Source organism: Vipera ursinii (assembly GCF_947247035.1).
Source record: "Vipera ursinii genome assembly, contig: scaffold_236, whole genome shotgun sequence".
Taxonomy (NCBI): Eukaryota; Metazoa; Chordata; class Lepidosauria; order Squamata; family Viperidae; genus Vipera; species Vipera ursinii.
Window position 1 is genome coordinate 20,277 of NW_028148403.1, and position 15,788 is coordinate 36,064.

A 15,788-nucleotide genomic window follows, 5' to 3' on the forward strand; every position below is an offset into this window, starting at 1 on the left:
AAATCAGCTGTTTTGGCACGTGGGATATTTCTGTTATTAATACCTCTCATTCTGCCCCACACACACACACAAAAGGAAAGATTACAAGCAGAGTGTCTGTCTTCCTGCCTGTCTGTCTATCTGCCTGCTTGTCTGTCTGTCTGTCTGTCTGTCTTCCTGCCTGGTTATCTATCTGTCTGTCTTCCTCTTGCTTGTCTGTCTGTCTGTCTTCCTCTTGCTTGTCTGTCTGTCTGTCTTCCTCTTGCTTGTCTGTCTGCCTGTCTGTCTTCCTGCCTGGTTATCTGTCTGTCTGTCTTCCTCTTCCTTGTCTGTCTGTCTGTCTGTCTTCCTCTTGCTTGTCTGCCTGCCTGTCTGTCTTCCTGCCTGCTTGTCTGTCTGTCTGTCTGTCTGTCTTCCTGCCTGCTTGTCTGTCTGCCTGCCTGCCTGTCTTCCTGCCTGGTTATCTATCTGTCTGTCTTCCTCTTGCTTGTCTGTCTGTCTGTCTGTCTTCCTCTTGCTTGTCTGTCTGCCTGTCTGTCTTCCTGCCTTGTTATCTGTCTGTCTGTCTTCCTGCCTGCTTGTCTGTCTGCCTGTCTGTCTTCCTGCCTGCTTGTCTGCCTGCCTGCCTGTCTCTCTGTCTTCCAGCCTCCATGCCTGTCTTCCTGCCTGCTTGTCTGTCTGCCTGTCTATCTTCCTTTCTGCTTGTCTTTCTCTCTGTCTGCCTGTCTGTCTTCCTGCCTGCTGATCTGTCTGCCTAACCTGTCTGCCTGCCTGCTGGTCTGCCTGGCTTGGTGAATTAAAAGCAGCAAAGCACCAGTTCAATGCCATGAACGGTATCTGGGCTTCCGGGGTGATGTCAGGTAGGATGCCTCCCTGGTTGGCTTAAAGGCTAATCAGCATCACTCAGCTGCCTCGCAGGTTGATCTCTTCCCTGCTCTAATGACAGGAAAGCCACCCATTATCTCACCCCACGGGTACCATCTCGCTTACCTCATTGCCGGCCTCCCTCCCTCCCTCCCTCCCACCTACCCCCCCAACACCCCCCCCCCGAGGAGAGCCAACGGTTGCCAAGAGATTTCCCTCCGTGCTCTTTGCAAAGTCACATCAAAATGACAAAACATCACAACGCATTCAGCTCTGCCCGATTCCGGCAGAAAGAACTTTACGGTTTCCACTGTAATTAACCCTATCCTCGTTAAGATAATTATGATCAAGCTCTCTGTCACAGCTAATAGCGCAGCATCATTGCCCGTGGCTCACGCTTTGCCCTCATTAGCTTACAAAAACACTGTGCTGAGCAGGCAAAGCAATTCCAACCTTCCTGGGGATTTGGGGGCTCCTGCAGTTGGGACCGAAAGGCCCAAGAAAGCAGCTCTCTTCAGGACCCCTTCTGCCCGCCCTTAAGTCCTTGAACTAACCAGGAAGCGGGCCTTCAGTGTATCCACATCTCATAATTGGGTGATCATCTGAAGCGGAATTCTTTCTTCCCGTCTCTTTCATCCTTAGGAAGTCCTGGTAGGTAGCAATTTCCCGGGGAGGCCCGCACGGCAACGCCAATCGACACCCTGGCCTGACGTGCAAAATTGGGCGGTGGGTTTTGATTTCTGTGTTAAGTGGAGGAAGGAGGAAAAGGAAAGAAAAACAGCCGGGAGCCTGCGTTAAATCTTTTTAAAAAGGAAGGAGCGTGCTGTAAGCCACGCCAGAAAAAAGAAAGAAAGAAAGAAAGAAAGAAAGAAAGAAAGAAAGAAAGAAAGAAAGGAAGGAAGGAAGGAAGGAAGGAAGGAAGGAAGGAAGGAAGGAAGGAAGGAAGGAAGGAAGGAAGGAAAGAAAGAAAGAAAAAAAGAAAGAAAGAAAGAATATACACTTGCTCGTTATATATCTCCAATCCGCATAGATGGGTAAATGTTGATTACATTTATATATTATGCTCCTGACACTTAATGGAAGATGTAAAATATTTAACACTTTCCAAATCGGGGTTGGGGGTGGGGTGGGGGGATTTCTCCAAATGGATTTCTGCTTCTTGGCCATAAGCGGCCATTCCCTAAACCGAGAGAATGCGTATCTACATTTTCGTTCTTAAGCACTTTTTTAAAATAAAAAAGCTCAGGCAGGTTGATTAGATGGAGAAGGTAACGAAATGGGCAAAATCGCCACCCGTGTGCATTGCTCTTTTAACGCTCTCAAACGTTTCTGTAACAGCCCATAGGTCCTTGGTTAGGACTTGAACTGTTAGGTTTTAACCAGTCCCAGACTGTGAATCGAATTGGAGATTAAATCAATAATAATAATAATAATAATAATAATAATAATAATAATAATAATAATAATAATAATACTCAAAGGTGCTTTTTTCATGAAGCAACTGGACTTCCTTGTTTTTCTTTGAAGACGTTTCGCTTCTCAACCAAGAAGGTTCTTCAGCTCTCAGAGCTGACTTGGATGACTGAGAATCTCCATAGACTAATGATAATGATGATGATGATGATGATATATATCAACAGACAGTGCTGCCTCTGCAAAAAAGCTGAAGCACCTGGTAAAGCTGCTGCAAGAGGATAGCACAGACTGACTACAGGCAGCGGCAAGACAAAGTAGCAACAATGGTGCATTGGAAGATCTGCAAGAAATATCATTTGCCTACAAGCAAGAACTGGTGGGATCATAAACTAGAGAAAGTCATAGGAAATAAAGAAGTTAAATTGCTCTGGGACTTTAGAATTCAAACAGACAAGCACCTGCCGCATAATACCCTGGACTTAACAATTGTCAGTAAGAAAAGTCTGGTTAGTGGATGTGGCTGTGGCTGTGCCTGGAGACAGCAGAATAGACAAGAAAGAACTGGAGAAGATAACAAAATACAAAGACCTACAAACAGAAATAGAAAGGCTGTGGCAAAGGCAAGCAAGGGTAGTAGTACCAATAGTAATAGTCGCCTTGGGTGCAATCCCAAATCAACTGGAGCGCCACTTGGACACCATCATCGGCATTGACAAATTCGCCATCAGTCAATTGCAAAAGGCGGCCTTACTAGGAACTGCTTCCATCTTGCGATGAGATCTGTGATACCATCAAACATCCACATCTGCCTATCCCAGGTCATTGGTAAGGACTCGATAGGTAGACAAAAATGCCAAATCCAGTCTGAACATCTGGCTGACGGTGTGATGATCAATAATAATAATAGTAGTCAATGAGCAAAAATTCTTCTGGGGATGTATGTCATTTGCATATGACGGTCATTACAGAAACAAGGCAATATGCACCAATATTATTCCATTTACCTAAAGATGTCATTAGGCAACTAAATCACATAAAATGGTGTGATGGATTGTTTCTACGATGGCATCGAAAGGTGAAGTCAAAATAGTCCTCTTCTGGCTTTTTAAAGGTATTAGTAAACACCAGAAGATGAGGAAGAACTTCAGAATGCTTTGCTCGCATTGCTGGCCTTGCATGTACATCTCGGATAACTGCGCTGAATAACAGAAGCATAATTTATAATTTTAGAATTACCTTCTAAACATCACCTGTTTCCTAGCTGAGGGAGAAGGACAGAGGGAACAAGACAATCAGCAAACAGATCGGGGCTGGGAGGAAGAGCTGGAAGGAGGAGGAGAAAGAAAGTAATTTTTCTCCCATCTTCCCAAGCAACCAAGGCTGGGCAGTCCCAAGCAAATTGAGGCTCTGCTCAGAGGGCAAAAGATACCGTAAATGTTTGTTGAATGGCCATCGCTGGAGGTGGGATGGCCTTCATATGTGCATAATGGAGATCTGCCTTTCAGCTGAGACCGGCCTGCCAAGATAAGCAACTATAATGAATGGAGAAAGCACGTCCTCTTCCATAAGAAAAGGATAATCCGATGAGTTTTAATAAAAAATTTTTTTAAAAAGATCTGGAAAGGAGTCATTGAAAAACCAGTCTTTGGTACCAGCAAACAGAAGCGCAGGAGAACAACGTGGATGGACCTTCACATGATACAAAAGGAGAGAAATAACATCTGGAGCAGTTGCAATTCACTTCAGATTTTCTTCAAGCACCCGCTTTTGCTCTATGCCTGGGAAGAGTTCCTACAAATTGTCGCTGCAACACCCCTAGAGATGGGCTGAAGGAGCCATTGTGTAATTGTTCTCCCTGTCAAGAAATTTCTTCTTACTTCTAGGTTGCTTCTCTCCTTGGAAATTCTCCATCTGGAATGCAACAACTCGCCGCAGCTAAGTTGTGCATCGTGCAAATGAAAAATCACAGCTGGGGTCCTGGAAAGCTCCTTCTACTGAAGAAAGCTTGAGGGGGTCCTAAGCCCGGGTCCGTACTTGCATCTGAGTGCAAGCAGAGAGACAGCCAGCAAGGGAGGCTGATCATAGCCTTCCTCTCAAGATTCCCAGCTTTTGAAGGCAGGAGGTTAATATTCTCACATGTCATTGGGCCTGCTAGCGCTACCGATGGCCGATTGAATCAGAAAATTATTTCCTTCCGCAACAGAGGACCCCAACTTCAAAAGAACTGAACCTGGATCAAGGCAGGCCTCCCTTTCAATTGATGAGCTGGGATCAGCAGAAGTGGCCTGTAGGTAAGAAGGGACAGAGCAGACTTTTTGGGGGGCGAGTGGAGAGACACCCCTCTGGGTCCCCTCCCAGCACCGGGTTTTATGTCAAGCCACTGCCTCTGATTGACCTGGCTTAATCCTCCTTGATCTCTTGTAATCGGACAAAGGATCTGCCTGACTAGCGTCCCTGAAAGCTGTCCCACCAGAAGCTCAGAATACACAAGCCATGGTCTCTAACCTGGTTTATTAATTTAATTTAATTTAATTTAATTTAATTTAATTTAATATTTGCATTTGTATACCGCCCTTTCCCTGAGGACTCAGGGCGGTTTACAGGGAATTAAAAATCAAAACATACAAAAGTTAAAACCAATTAAAAAGCATTAAATCACCCTGTACATTAAAACCCCAGTTAAAATTTTCTCCTCAGCCTGGGCCCGAGAGCTCAAAGAGCCAGGTCTTCAGGCCCCGGCGGAATGATCGGAGGTCGGGAGCAGTCCTCAGCTCTACCGGCAGCTGGTTCCAGAGGGCAGGCGCCTCCACTGAGAAGGCCCTATCCCTGGGTGTCACCCGCCGGCAATCTCTCACCGGCGGAACCCTGAGCAGACCCTCCCTGTGGGAGCGCACTGGGCGAAGGGCGTTTGATGCCGGCAGCAGGTGTTCCCTCAAATAACCCGGACCCAGGCCATGTAGGGCTTTATAGGTGATAACCAGCACCTTGAATTTCACCCGGAGGGCAACCGGAAGCCAATGCAGCTCGCGGAGTAGAGGTGTTACATGGGAGTATCGGGAGACCCCCATTACAACTCGCGCGGCCGCATTCTGCACCAGTTGAAGCCTCCGAGGACCCCAACTTCAAAAGAACCGAACCTGAAGGGAAAGAATCCACTGCTTAGAGCTATTCTCCAAACTCGACCGATTCTGCATTGAAAGATAAGATGGTTTTTTTTAAGAAAAGATGCAAAAATTATAGTCTGTTTGTTAAAAGCCGGTAGAAGATATGTTAAGTGATTGATTAATGAGTATTAAACTTTACTGGTGTTTATTATTTCTACTGGTCTAGGACTGCAATAGAACTGAATTGATTTGATTGGTGAGAGGACTGGAAAATATCGAAACCTGGAAATCAACAACACCCCTAGAAAACAGCCTGCACTATCATTATGCACACACCATACCTACTTAGATACCTATTTAGCCATCTGGCTGGCCAACCAGTTAGCCATACATCCATTCATTTTTAACTTGCTCTCATAAGCACCGGAAATAGCTTTACCAGATTAAACTATTTAATACATACGATGTACTGAATTTGTCAAATTTCAGAGCCAAAATGAATATTATAATATCAATACCACTAATCTTAGGTTTATTTAAATCACAGGAAATAGTTTACAAGTAACAATGAAGCATGAATTTTGACCGACGCTTTGGAAGATCCAAATTTCTTATTCTCTTCTCTTTTCTCTTCTCTTCTCTTCTCTTCTCTTCTCTTCTCTTCTCTTCTCTTCTCTTCTCTTCTCTTCTCTTTTCTCTTCTCCCCTACCCTACCCTACCCTACTCTAGTCCCTATTCTGTTCTATTCTAATTTCTATTTCTATTTTATTCTAATTTCTATTTCTATTCTATTCTATTCTATTCTATTCTATTCTATTCTATTCTATTCTATTCTATTCTATTCTATTCTATTCTATTCTATTCTATTCTATTCTACTCTACTTCTATTCTATTCTATTCTATTCTATTCTATTCTATTCTATTCTATTCTATTCTATTCTATTCTATTCTATTCAACTCTACTCTACTTTACCCTACCCTACTCTACTCCATTCCCTATTCTGTTCTGTTCTAATTTCTATTTCTATTTTATTCTAATTTCTATTTTTATTATGTTCTGTTCTGTTCTAATTTCTATTTCTATTCTATTCTATTGTATTCTGCATTCTATTCTACTCCACTCTACTCTACTCTATTCTATTCTATTCTGCTCTACTCTATTCTAGTCTATCCGATCATTATTCTATTCTATTCTATTCTATTCTGTTCTGTTCTGTTCTGTTCTCTCAGAATACACTCACAGAGACGAGATATATGGAATGAGTCACTTTCTTGAAGGAGTGATGTTCTAGCTGCAGTAACAGTATAATTCAACTGTCTTTCTAAAAGTCCAGCATGCATGCTGAAAAGGTATATCCAAATTAAAGTGCTGATACTGAACATCTAAATTAAATGCTCTTGGCTACAATACTCCAAGGAGGGCATCTATTTTAAGAGTGCGGGAATAAACAGGCAGTTGGTTGCATAGTCTCACTCTAGATAATCCACAACAGATAGAAGATGATATAGGTTATAGCCTGGAGATCAGCAGGGTTTACTTTCTGCACAAGACAATCTTGTTTAAGCCAAGTCTTAATATTGACAGAATACAGAATAATAGAATTGGAGGGAACTTGGAGGTCTTATAATTCAACTCCCTACTCAAGCAGGAGTCTCTGTGCCATTCTGGACAAATGGCTATCCAAACTCTTCTTAAAAACCTCCAGTGATGAAGCACCTACAACTTCTGGAGGCAACGTCTGTTCCGCTGGTTAATTGTTCTCACTGGCAGGAAGTTTCTCCTTAATTGCAGGTTGCTTCTCTCCATAGTTAAGTTTCCATCCATTACCTCTTCTCCTGCCCACAAATGCTTGGAAGAAAAGATCTTCTCTGTGACAACCCCTCAACTATTGGAAGACTGTCATCCTGTCAGCCCTAGTCCTTCCCTCCATTGGACTAGATATACCCAATTCAAGGACACATAGAGAAATGCTCAGTCTGGTTCCTTGGCATGGGAACACCTGCTAGTTTTATTGATAAGCCAAAGATTCTGTTTGAGTTAGGCTTGGTTCCAAACATCAGAGTTGTGTTGGGATCCTGTGTGTTGCTAACTGCACATGCATTTCCTGCCTTTATTTCCTTTCGGCTACAAGGGAAGAAAAAGTGGACTGTAAGATAGATGGAGGCCATCAACACCACCTCAGGACCAGCAAGGAGTGTGTCTGTGGTGGTGGGGGGCTGCTTGAGGTCCCTTATCAGCTTTTGATGGTGCTGATTGGCTGATTGCAATCTGCCCACGTCTTTAGTCTCAAGTTCCTTTCGACCACAAAACCCTAACTTTGAAAGAATTTTTTTTTCCATTTGTCCTATCCCTTGGATGGAACGAACATTTGTAAAGAAAAGTCAGCTGTAAAGTCTCTGAAAAAGGAACAGGATAGTCATTTTTTTAAAAAAAAATGAAATAAATACATAAATTTAAAAAATTAAATTATCTTCTTATGTAATTGGAACTAGGCCTCAGGCTTCAGTGGTAAAGAAAGGATTAAGGCCTTCAACCACCTGGATTGTCATTCTCTTGGGCTCCATTGCTCCCCCTTCCTGGTTTTTTTTTTATAGCCAACAGATTAAAATGCAAGCACCACAATCTTTGATCTTTCACTTGCTGACACAAATCCTTTCAAGCCTCCAACCGTTTTCTGCTGAGGTAATTAGTACTAATTAAAAGGTTTCCAACAGCCTTGGCTTTAGGTTTCCTCCCCTCCACCCCCTCCAAAGAAATTGCTTTTACAAGGGTCTTCCATCCTTGAAATCTACGCATCCCTCACTTTCTCCTTTATCTGACTCGGAGAGATCAAGTAGATTAGTGACTCCATTATTTGGCAAGACAAAGCCAGACAGCAAACAGGTTTTCTCTCTCTCTCTCTCTCTCTCTCTCTCTCTCTCTCTCTCTCTCTCTCTCTCTCTCTCTCTCTCTCTCTCTCTCTCTCTCTCTCTCTCTCTCACACACACACACACACACACACTGAGGCGTGTTGAGGTGCAGTTTTTATATCCAGAAACAAATGCCTCCCGCATGCATTAAGAGACAGTCCAATTATGCATTAACAGGCACAAGGCAGGACTTCAACATTTAACCATGGACATCATTTAATGATCCACTGCTCTCTTAGATCGGCCAGAGCCAACTAATCAAACGGACAACTCAGAGAATAAATAATGGAAGGGGTTGTTGTGTTCGGCCTCCTCTCCGGGAGACGATGATGGGGCAAAGTACAAACACTGTGTTTTGTTTTGTTTTGTCCAAAGCTATCTCCAGACAACTTGGCCAAAGTTTTCATACCCAGCATGGCTAATGCAAATGAAGATTAAAACGTCACTTGTTGCAAAGAGAAAGAAAGCATATGATATTACCGAGAAAAAGCTGAGCTTGTGATCTTAAAAGGCCAATTAGCAGGGCACAAATCCAGCAAATTTCACGAAGGCGTGCAGGTTTGGGGCCCCGCTGATCGAAAAAAACTAAACAGCCAAAAAGTGTTGTCTGCAAAAGCAGGAGTTTAAAGGCCCTCACTTGCTATAACAGATCAGGAATCACACAACCTGGTACAAGAGGCTAACATATCATTAGAAACACGAAGATCGATTCGCAAGTCCTAATGCGAGCACAAAGCTCCTGCCAGGACTAATGGGCCCATGTCAAAAAAGGGCACGCCGAGAGAATGCCACATTGTGAGTCAAAGGGACAAGAAACGCTTAGGAGGTAAAGCAACGCACACAAAGATACAAATCCAAAAGCTGGACGGTAGCTAGCATCTAATCACGGAGTCAGAGTTTGCTCTAAAGGGGGACATACCTTTCCAGGACTCACCTACAGGAAGCTCTGCAGTGAACTGGCCATGGAAAAACTGTTGAAGACGGGGCAGGGGATGAGTCTGTGTTGTCTGCATCTCAAACTGAAGCGCCAACTGTTCCTGGAGTTCTGGAAACCCGTCTCCAACAGTGAAGGGACCCAAGGCAGAAAAAATCCTGCAGCCAAGAAGGCTCCCCACCCATTTGCACCACTCAGGTGACCCTGAAGACAGAAATCAACCTCCATCTCTAAAAGGATGCAAACGACCAGCAGCCTGCAAGGAATATAAATCCTTCCTTTCCCCACCATCCAATCAGAGTAGAAGAAGCTTCTTGGATGAGAAGCGAAACGTCTTCAAAGGAAAAACAAGAAAGTCCAGTTGCCTCCTGAAAAAAAGTCCCTTTGGGACAACCAGGACCTGGATGATGGAGAAGCTCCATAGACATGCCTGCGCTACTGCATTTTGACCCAGTTTCCACCTCTAGATGCTCTTCAAGGGCAGTCCTGTGTAAAGTGCATCATAGCAATCCATTTGAGAGGTGACTAATGCATGAGTAAACATGAGCGGAGCATTCAGAACCAGGAACAAGTTCAAAGGACCCGCAATACGAAGTTACACAAAAACCCTCACAACCCATGGCTACCACCAGTTCCTGAAACAGGACAGGAAAGTCTCCCAAACCACATATTGGTTTTATTTTGGGTAGTGTAAAGTCGATCAGATGGTCGGCAGTTTGGCGGGTCAAATCCCGAGTGCCGCGTAACAGAGTGAGCACCTGTTACTCATCCCAGCTTCTGCCAACCTAGCAGTTCGAAAGCACGTCAAAATGCAAGTAGAAAAATAGGGACCACTCCGGTGGGAAGGTAACAGCGTTCCGTGCGCCTTTGGCGTCTAGTCATGCTGGCCACATGACCACGGAGACGTCTTCGGACAAACGCTGGCTCTTCGGCTTTGAAACGGAGATGAGCACCGGCCCCTAGAGTCGGAAACGACTAGCACGCATGTGCGGGGGAACCTTTACCTTTAAAGTCCCAGAACTGGGAGCCACTCAATCTTCCTATAGCTAAGTCAGAGCCTGTTTTACTCCATGCAAGAAAGAACTCTCAATGCATCAGCTGGGCAGCTCAGGGTGGGATTATAAAGCTGGGCATCATCACTACACTTATTAGCATGTTATGTCCACTAATAGGCCTATTTTGGGGTTTTCACCAGTATACATACTTTGTAGTTGCATAGCAACGTTCAGAATAATTGAAGTGCTCAAAGATAATGGAGTTTGGGTTTGCAAAGGGCAAAATTGGAGAAATAAGTATTAGCTTGTGAAGGAGACGTATGGTTTCAATCCTTGGTAGATGATCTTCTGCACGCTTTCAATCCATATAGGCAATGATGGCAATAGATAGAAATACAGGTAAGTTCAACCTCACTCGTTTTTTTAAAACAGTTTAAGGCATCCAATTCACCCTTTATGACAACGTATAGAACCATCATCAGGACTAAGGATAGAGAACTGATATTAATATCCACTATAAATCCTAATAATGCATACTAATTAAAACTAAGGGTGCCTAAATACTTGAAACATGGTTTTCCATCACCTATAAGTAATGAGCATGGCACTGCTTTCATAGTATATTAAGAAAGGTGAATTGGTTTTTTTTTCTATATATTTTTTTGTCCATTATTTTCTAATAGTCCTGGTTTTCCACATTATTCTTGAGTTAATATCGGCTAAGGGAGCAGGAAAGTCTGCTAGCAGTTCATGCTGATACCAAGGCTGTTCCTCCATATTACCTACAAGTTGCTTATCATCAAAACATCTAGCCTCTCCCAGGGGCCTCCAGCTGCTAATGTCCATCACAGGGCTTTCCATATTAATATCCTTGATTGATTTATGGCAGACAGAACCAGATTCTTCGTTCGCAGCCCTGGCCAGGGATTGTCCTGAAAAACGCCAGAAACTGTCTCTACACAGCACAAACAACCACAAAAGGAGAACTGTTAAGAGATCCTGCTTCCTCGCGAAATCCATTTTTAAAAAACAACATCAAGAAAATGAAGACGGAGCAATTCCAGAATTATGAAGAGGGAAAACCTGAACAATTTCTCTGAAATGACACCAAACTCTTGAAAAATATCCAGCCAAAGGCTTCGGTTTGACAGCAAAATAAAATGAAAAGCAGAGGCAGGAAAGAAGTCTTTCTGTGGATGATCTTTCTCACAAGCTAAAGTTAAGCTTGAATATTTTTACAAAGCCCATCCAGGGCTAAAAGTTCTCACAATTTATTTATTTTAAAAAAAAACCGGCTCTTGCGCTGCAATGCCAGCTATTCTGAAATGCAGACTGCTTAACGTGTTCTAGATTTGGGAGCAATCACAGCCTTCTTTATTTATTTTTTCCTCGCCACTACATTTTAACTTCCCATCGGATAAAGAATTCTAACAAACCCTCAAAGCCACGTTCACCATTTTACAGCATTTCTCTTTTAAGTGCAATAAAGGTGACATTGCAAAGTTTAAGAAGGTTAGACATGGTTAATGCTCACCAAGACATTTTCGGGGTTAGAAGCTACACGGAGCACCAAAAACATTGGAACAGTCAAGCTACTTCTATATTATTGCCAGAAAACCTACAAGGTTGCATTCATGAACTTTGGAAAAAGTACAAAGAAGAGCAGCTAAGATGATTGAAGGCCTGGAGACTAAAACATATGAAGAACGGTTGCAGGATTTGGGAATGGCCAGTCTGGAGAAAAGAAGGACTAGGGGAGACATGATAGCAATGTCCCAGTATTTGAGAGGTTGCCACAAAGAGGACGGGGTCAACCTTATTCTCCAAAGCACCTGAAGGCAGGACGAGAAGCAACGGATGGAAACTAGTCAAGGAGAGAAGCAACCTAGAACTAAGGAGAAACTTCCTAACACTGAGAACAATCAACCAGTGGAACTGCTTGCCACCAGAAGTTATGGGTGCTCCATCACTGGAAGTTTTTAAGAAGAGACTGGACAACCATTTGTCTGAAATGGTACAGGGTTTCCTGCCTGAGCAGGGGGTTGGACTAGATGACCTCCAAGGTCCCTTCAAATTCTGTTGTTTTACTATCACTTATAAGATTAATTCTGACCGGCCATTAAGAAAGCAGAAACAATCCACAATCAAGTGACTTTAGGTAGATCTTTGACCTACTGGACATGAGATGGGCTGTGCTGGCTCAGGTGGATGGACCATGGAGTCCAGGGCTTTGGGAGGTTGTGAGGCTGACTACTTGGCATTGACTAATAGTGTCTACCTAATGTCTCTTTAGAAGAGCCTAATGCTGGGAAAGATGGAGGGCAAGAGAAGAAAGGGACGACAGAGAATGAGGTGGCTGGATGGAGTCACTGAAGCAGGAGGCGTGACATGATAGCAGCCTTCCAATATCTCAGGGGCTGCCCCAAAGAAGAGGGAGCCAAGCTATTCTCCAAAGCACCTGAAGGCAGGAGAAGAAGCAACGGATGGAAACTCGTCAAGGAGAGAAGCAACCTGGAACTAAGGAGAAACTTCCTGACAGTTAGAACAATTAACCAGTGGAACAACCTGCCTCCAGAAGCTGTGAATGCTCCAACACTGGAAGTTTTTAAGAAGAGACTGGCCAGCCACTGGTCTGAAATGGCATAGGGTCTCCTGCTTGGACTAGATGACTTACAAGGTCCCTTCCAGCTCTATTCTGATTAATTTATAGTTATGAGGAGTCAAGTGTGGGTAGAAGACCATTGCTTATTGTTTGATTTTTAAAATAAAGGTCTTGCCATGTCAGATGAGAGCAACCCTGCTTTTGGTTCTACAGAAACTGCCCCTGCCATTCAGAAAAAGTAGATGTTAGAAAGGACATCTTTGCCGGTATACAGCAATCAACAATAAACTGCAGCCCAATTTGTTCATTATTTTATTTACCTCCCGCCTCTATTGATATTTTTACAAATAAGTCAAGGCAGTGAATATATCCGATACACTGTCCTCTTCCTGTTTTTCCCCATTACAAAAAACCTTCGGAAGTGACTTGGGGTGAGGGAGCTTGACAGACCCAAAGTCACCCAGCCAGCTTTCGTGGTTAGGGCAGGACTGGACGTCACAGTCTCCCCATTTTGTAGCCTGGTGCTTTAACCACTAGGGGAAACTGGCTCAGCTTGAGATATAGATACAGAGTATGCTGAAAGGTTTTTGAACCCTTTGGCGCGTTCAGTATCTCTACCTAAATAGGACCTTAAAAAGTGATCTGTACTCCATTCGAGCCCTAAATTCGGCAGAGAATTCAGTGAAATTAATGAATCAAAAACAAAATTAGTCAAAATAAAACGATTGTTTTCCTTGATAAATAAACAAATGACTATTGAGCTGCTAGGTTTGCATGTAGAGATAGCCAAAGGCGTAAGAGAGTTATCTGTTCTGTTTTTTCAAGATTCATCCACTGGTTAATTGTGCTCACTGTTAGGAAGTTCCTCCTTAACTCCAGGTTGCTTCTGTTCTTGATTAGCTTCCATCCGTTGTTTCTTGTCCTGCCTTCTGGTCTTTTGGAAAATAAGTTGAGCCCCCCCCCTTTCTTTATGGCAGCCCCTCAAATGCTGGAACGTTGCTATCATGTCCCCCCTAGTCCTTCTTTTCTCTAGACTGGCCATTCCCAAATCCTGCAATCCTTCTTCATACGTTTTAGTCTCCAGGCCTTTAATCATCTCAGTTGCTCGTCTTTGCACTTTTTCCAAAATCTCAACATCTTTTCTTGTGATGTGGTGACTCAAACTGGATGCAGTATTCCAAGTGTGGCCTTACTCAGTGGTGGGATTCAGCCGGTTCGCACCACTTCGGCAGAACCGGTAGCTAATTTTTTGTGGCCCAGGCCCAAAATGGACTTCCAGAAGCGGCATCCACACGGAGAACCGGTTGTTCACATATTTAAAATCCCACCACTGGCCTTACCAAGGCTTTGTAAAGTGGTAGTAATGCTTCACGTGATTTTGATTCTGTGCCTCTGTCTAATTAACCATTTATACAATTGTCAATGGGACTTTTCAACACTTTGCACCACAAATGTACAAGCCCCCACCCACCCACCCCAGACGTCTTTTGTGGTATCCCACAGATTCGTTGCCTTATCCTGGAAAGAAAAGGACAAGTTTTTAGCATCTTCTTTATTTATACCTTTAGATCCAGATGGACTTTCTTGGCATTCTTAGAAAGTAAAAGAAATGATGGACTGGGTGGGTGGGTGGGTGGGTAGAAATGGTTTCTCTGGAAGAATACTGATTTGTCTGGGTGGGGGTGTGTGCAGTTGAGGCTGTAGGGAAGATCTGGATGCTAAAGGGAACAATCTCAGTGACTGGCTTTCTGATGAATGGATTTGTGTGCCACACTTGTCAGAGCAGCCATTTTGTGACCGGGCATGTTCACCCTGTGGGGGTCATTCTCTGCAACTCACCCACAACATACTCTTGTCCTTTCAAAGTACCTACAGAAATCTGGAAAACGTTGCCAAGCTGTAATTTTTTTCTCTCCCAATTTCGATTATACCTTCCTGTCCATTCTTTTTAAACTAACTCAGGTTTGAGAGCTGCCAAAGGCTTTTGCACATTGACCTCAACAAAAGACTCACGTCTCGGGCCTTGAATATCCAAGAATAAAAATAGCCCATCAACACAATGCAAAAATAAATAACTGCCCCAAAGAATCTATTCTCATTCCGTAGACAGGCTGGAGAAGCTCACCTCATTATAAAAAATCACTTTAAGATGATTTACTTTCCCCATTTTTCTCTGAAGAGATATCTGTAAGAGCAACACGGGATTAATGTAATTCCTTGATTACACCATTTCAGGCTGCAGGCAAAAACTAAAATTCACAGACGGAAACCCAATGTTATCAGCAAGAAGTATTTGAATTCAGCCTTCTCTCTGGCATCCTGTTCTCCATTCATGCTATATATAGAGATCAGCCCTTAAGAAACATTTATTTTGCATATTCAGGGCAAGGCAGAATACATATTAAGCTCTAAAGCAATTAAATACTGTATTTCTACCGAGATTGCTAATAATGGAAAACTGACTAATGAAAGCTTTAGTGCTAGTGAGTGACAGGGTAATGCTACTGCCTGTAAATTATTGCTGAAATATAAGTTATTGCTGATTGCAGGAAAACAACGGGGAATATTTACAGAAAATAAGTTTTGTACTGGTACTAATGAATATTGTGCAGATTTTTAAAAGAGCTGTTGTACTAGCCACTGCATTACGCTAACACAATTAGTGCGCAGTGAATATTTGTACAAGCAATGCTTAATGATCTTTGAGTAAGCCTACATTCAATCTTTTGGTGTAAAACCGTTTTTCTGTTTTAAACTCTAAACAGATGTGTCCGTTACCACCTAATTCTTATTAATAATGCATAATAATACTTATTCTTTCACTATTATGTTTTTAGGTAAAAGGTGTGGGGGGGAGGATCAAGAAGACAATGTCCGTCATGAAATTAATTAATACAGAACAGCCACAATCATTACAGCTGCCTTTAATAGGCAAATGTTATTACTCTTATTTACACTGTTTTTATATTTCTGGGCCCATGCTG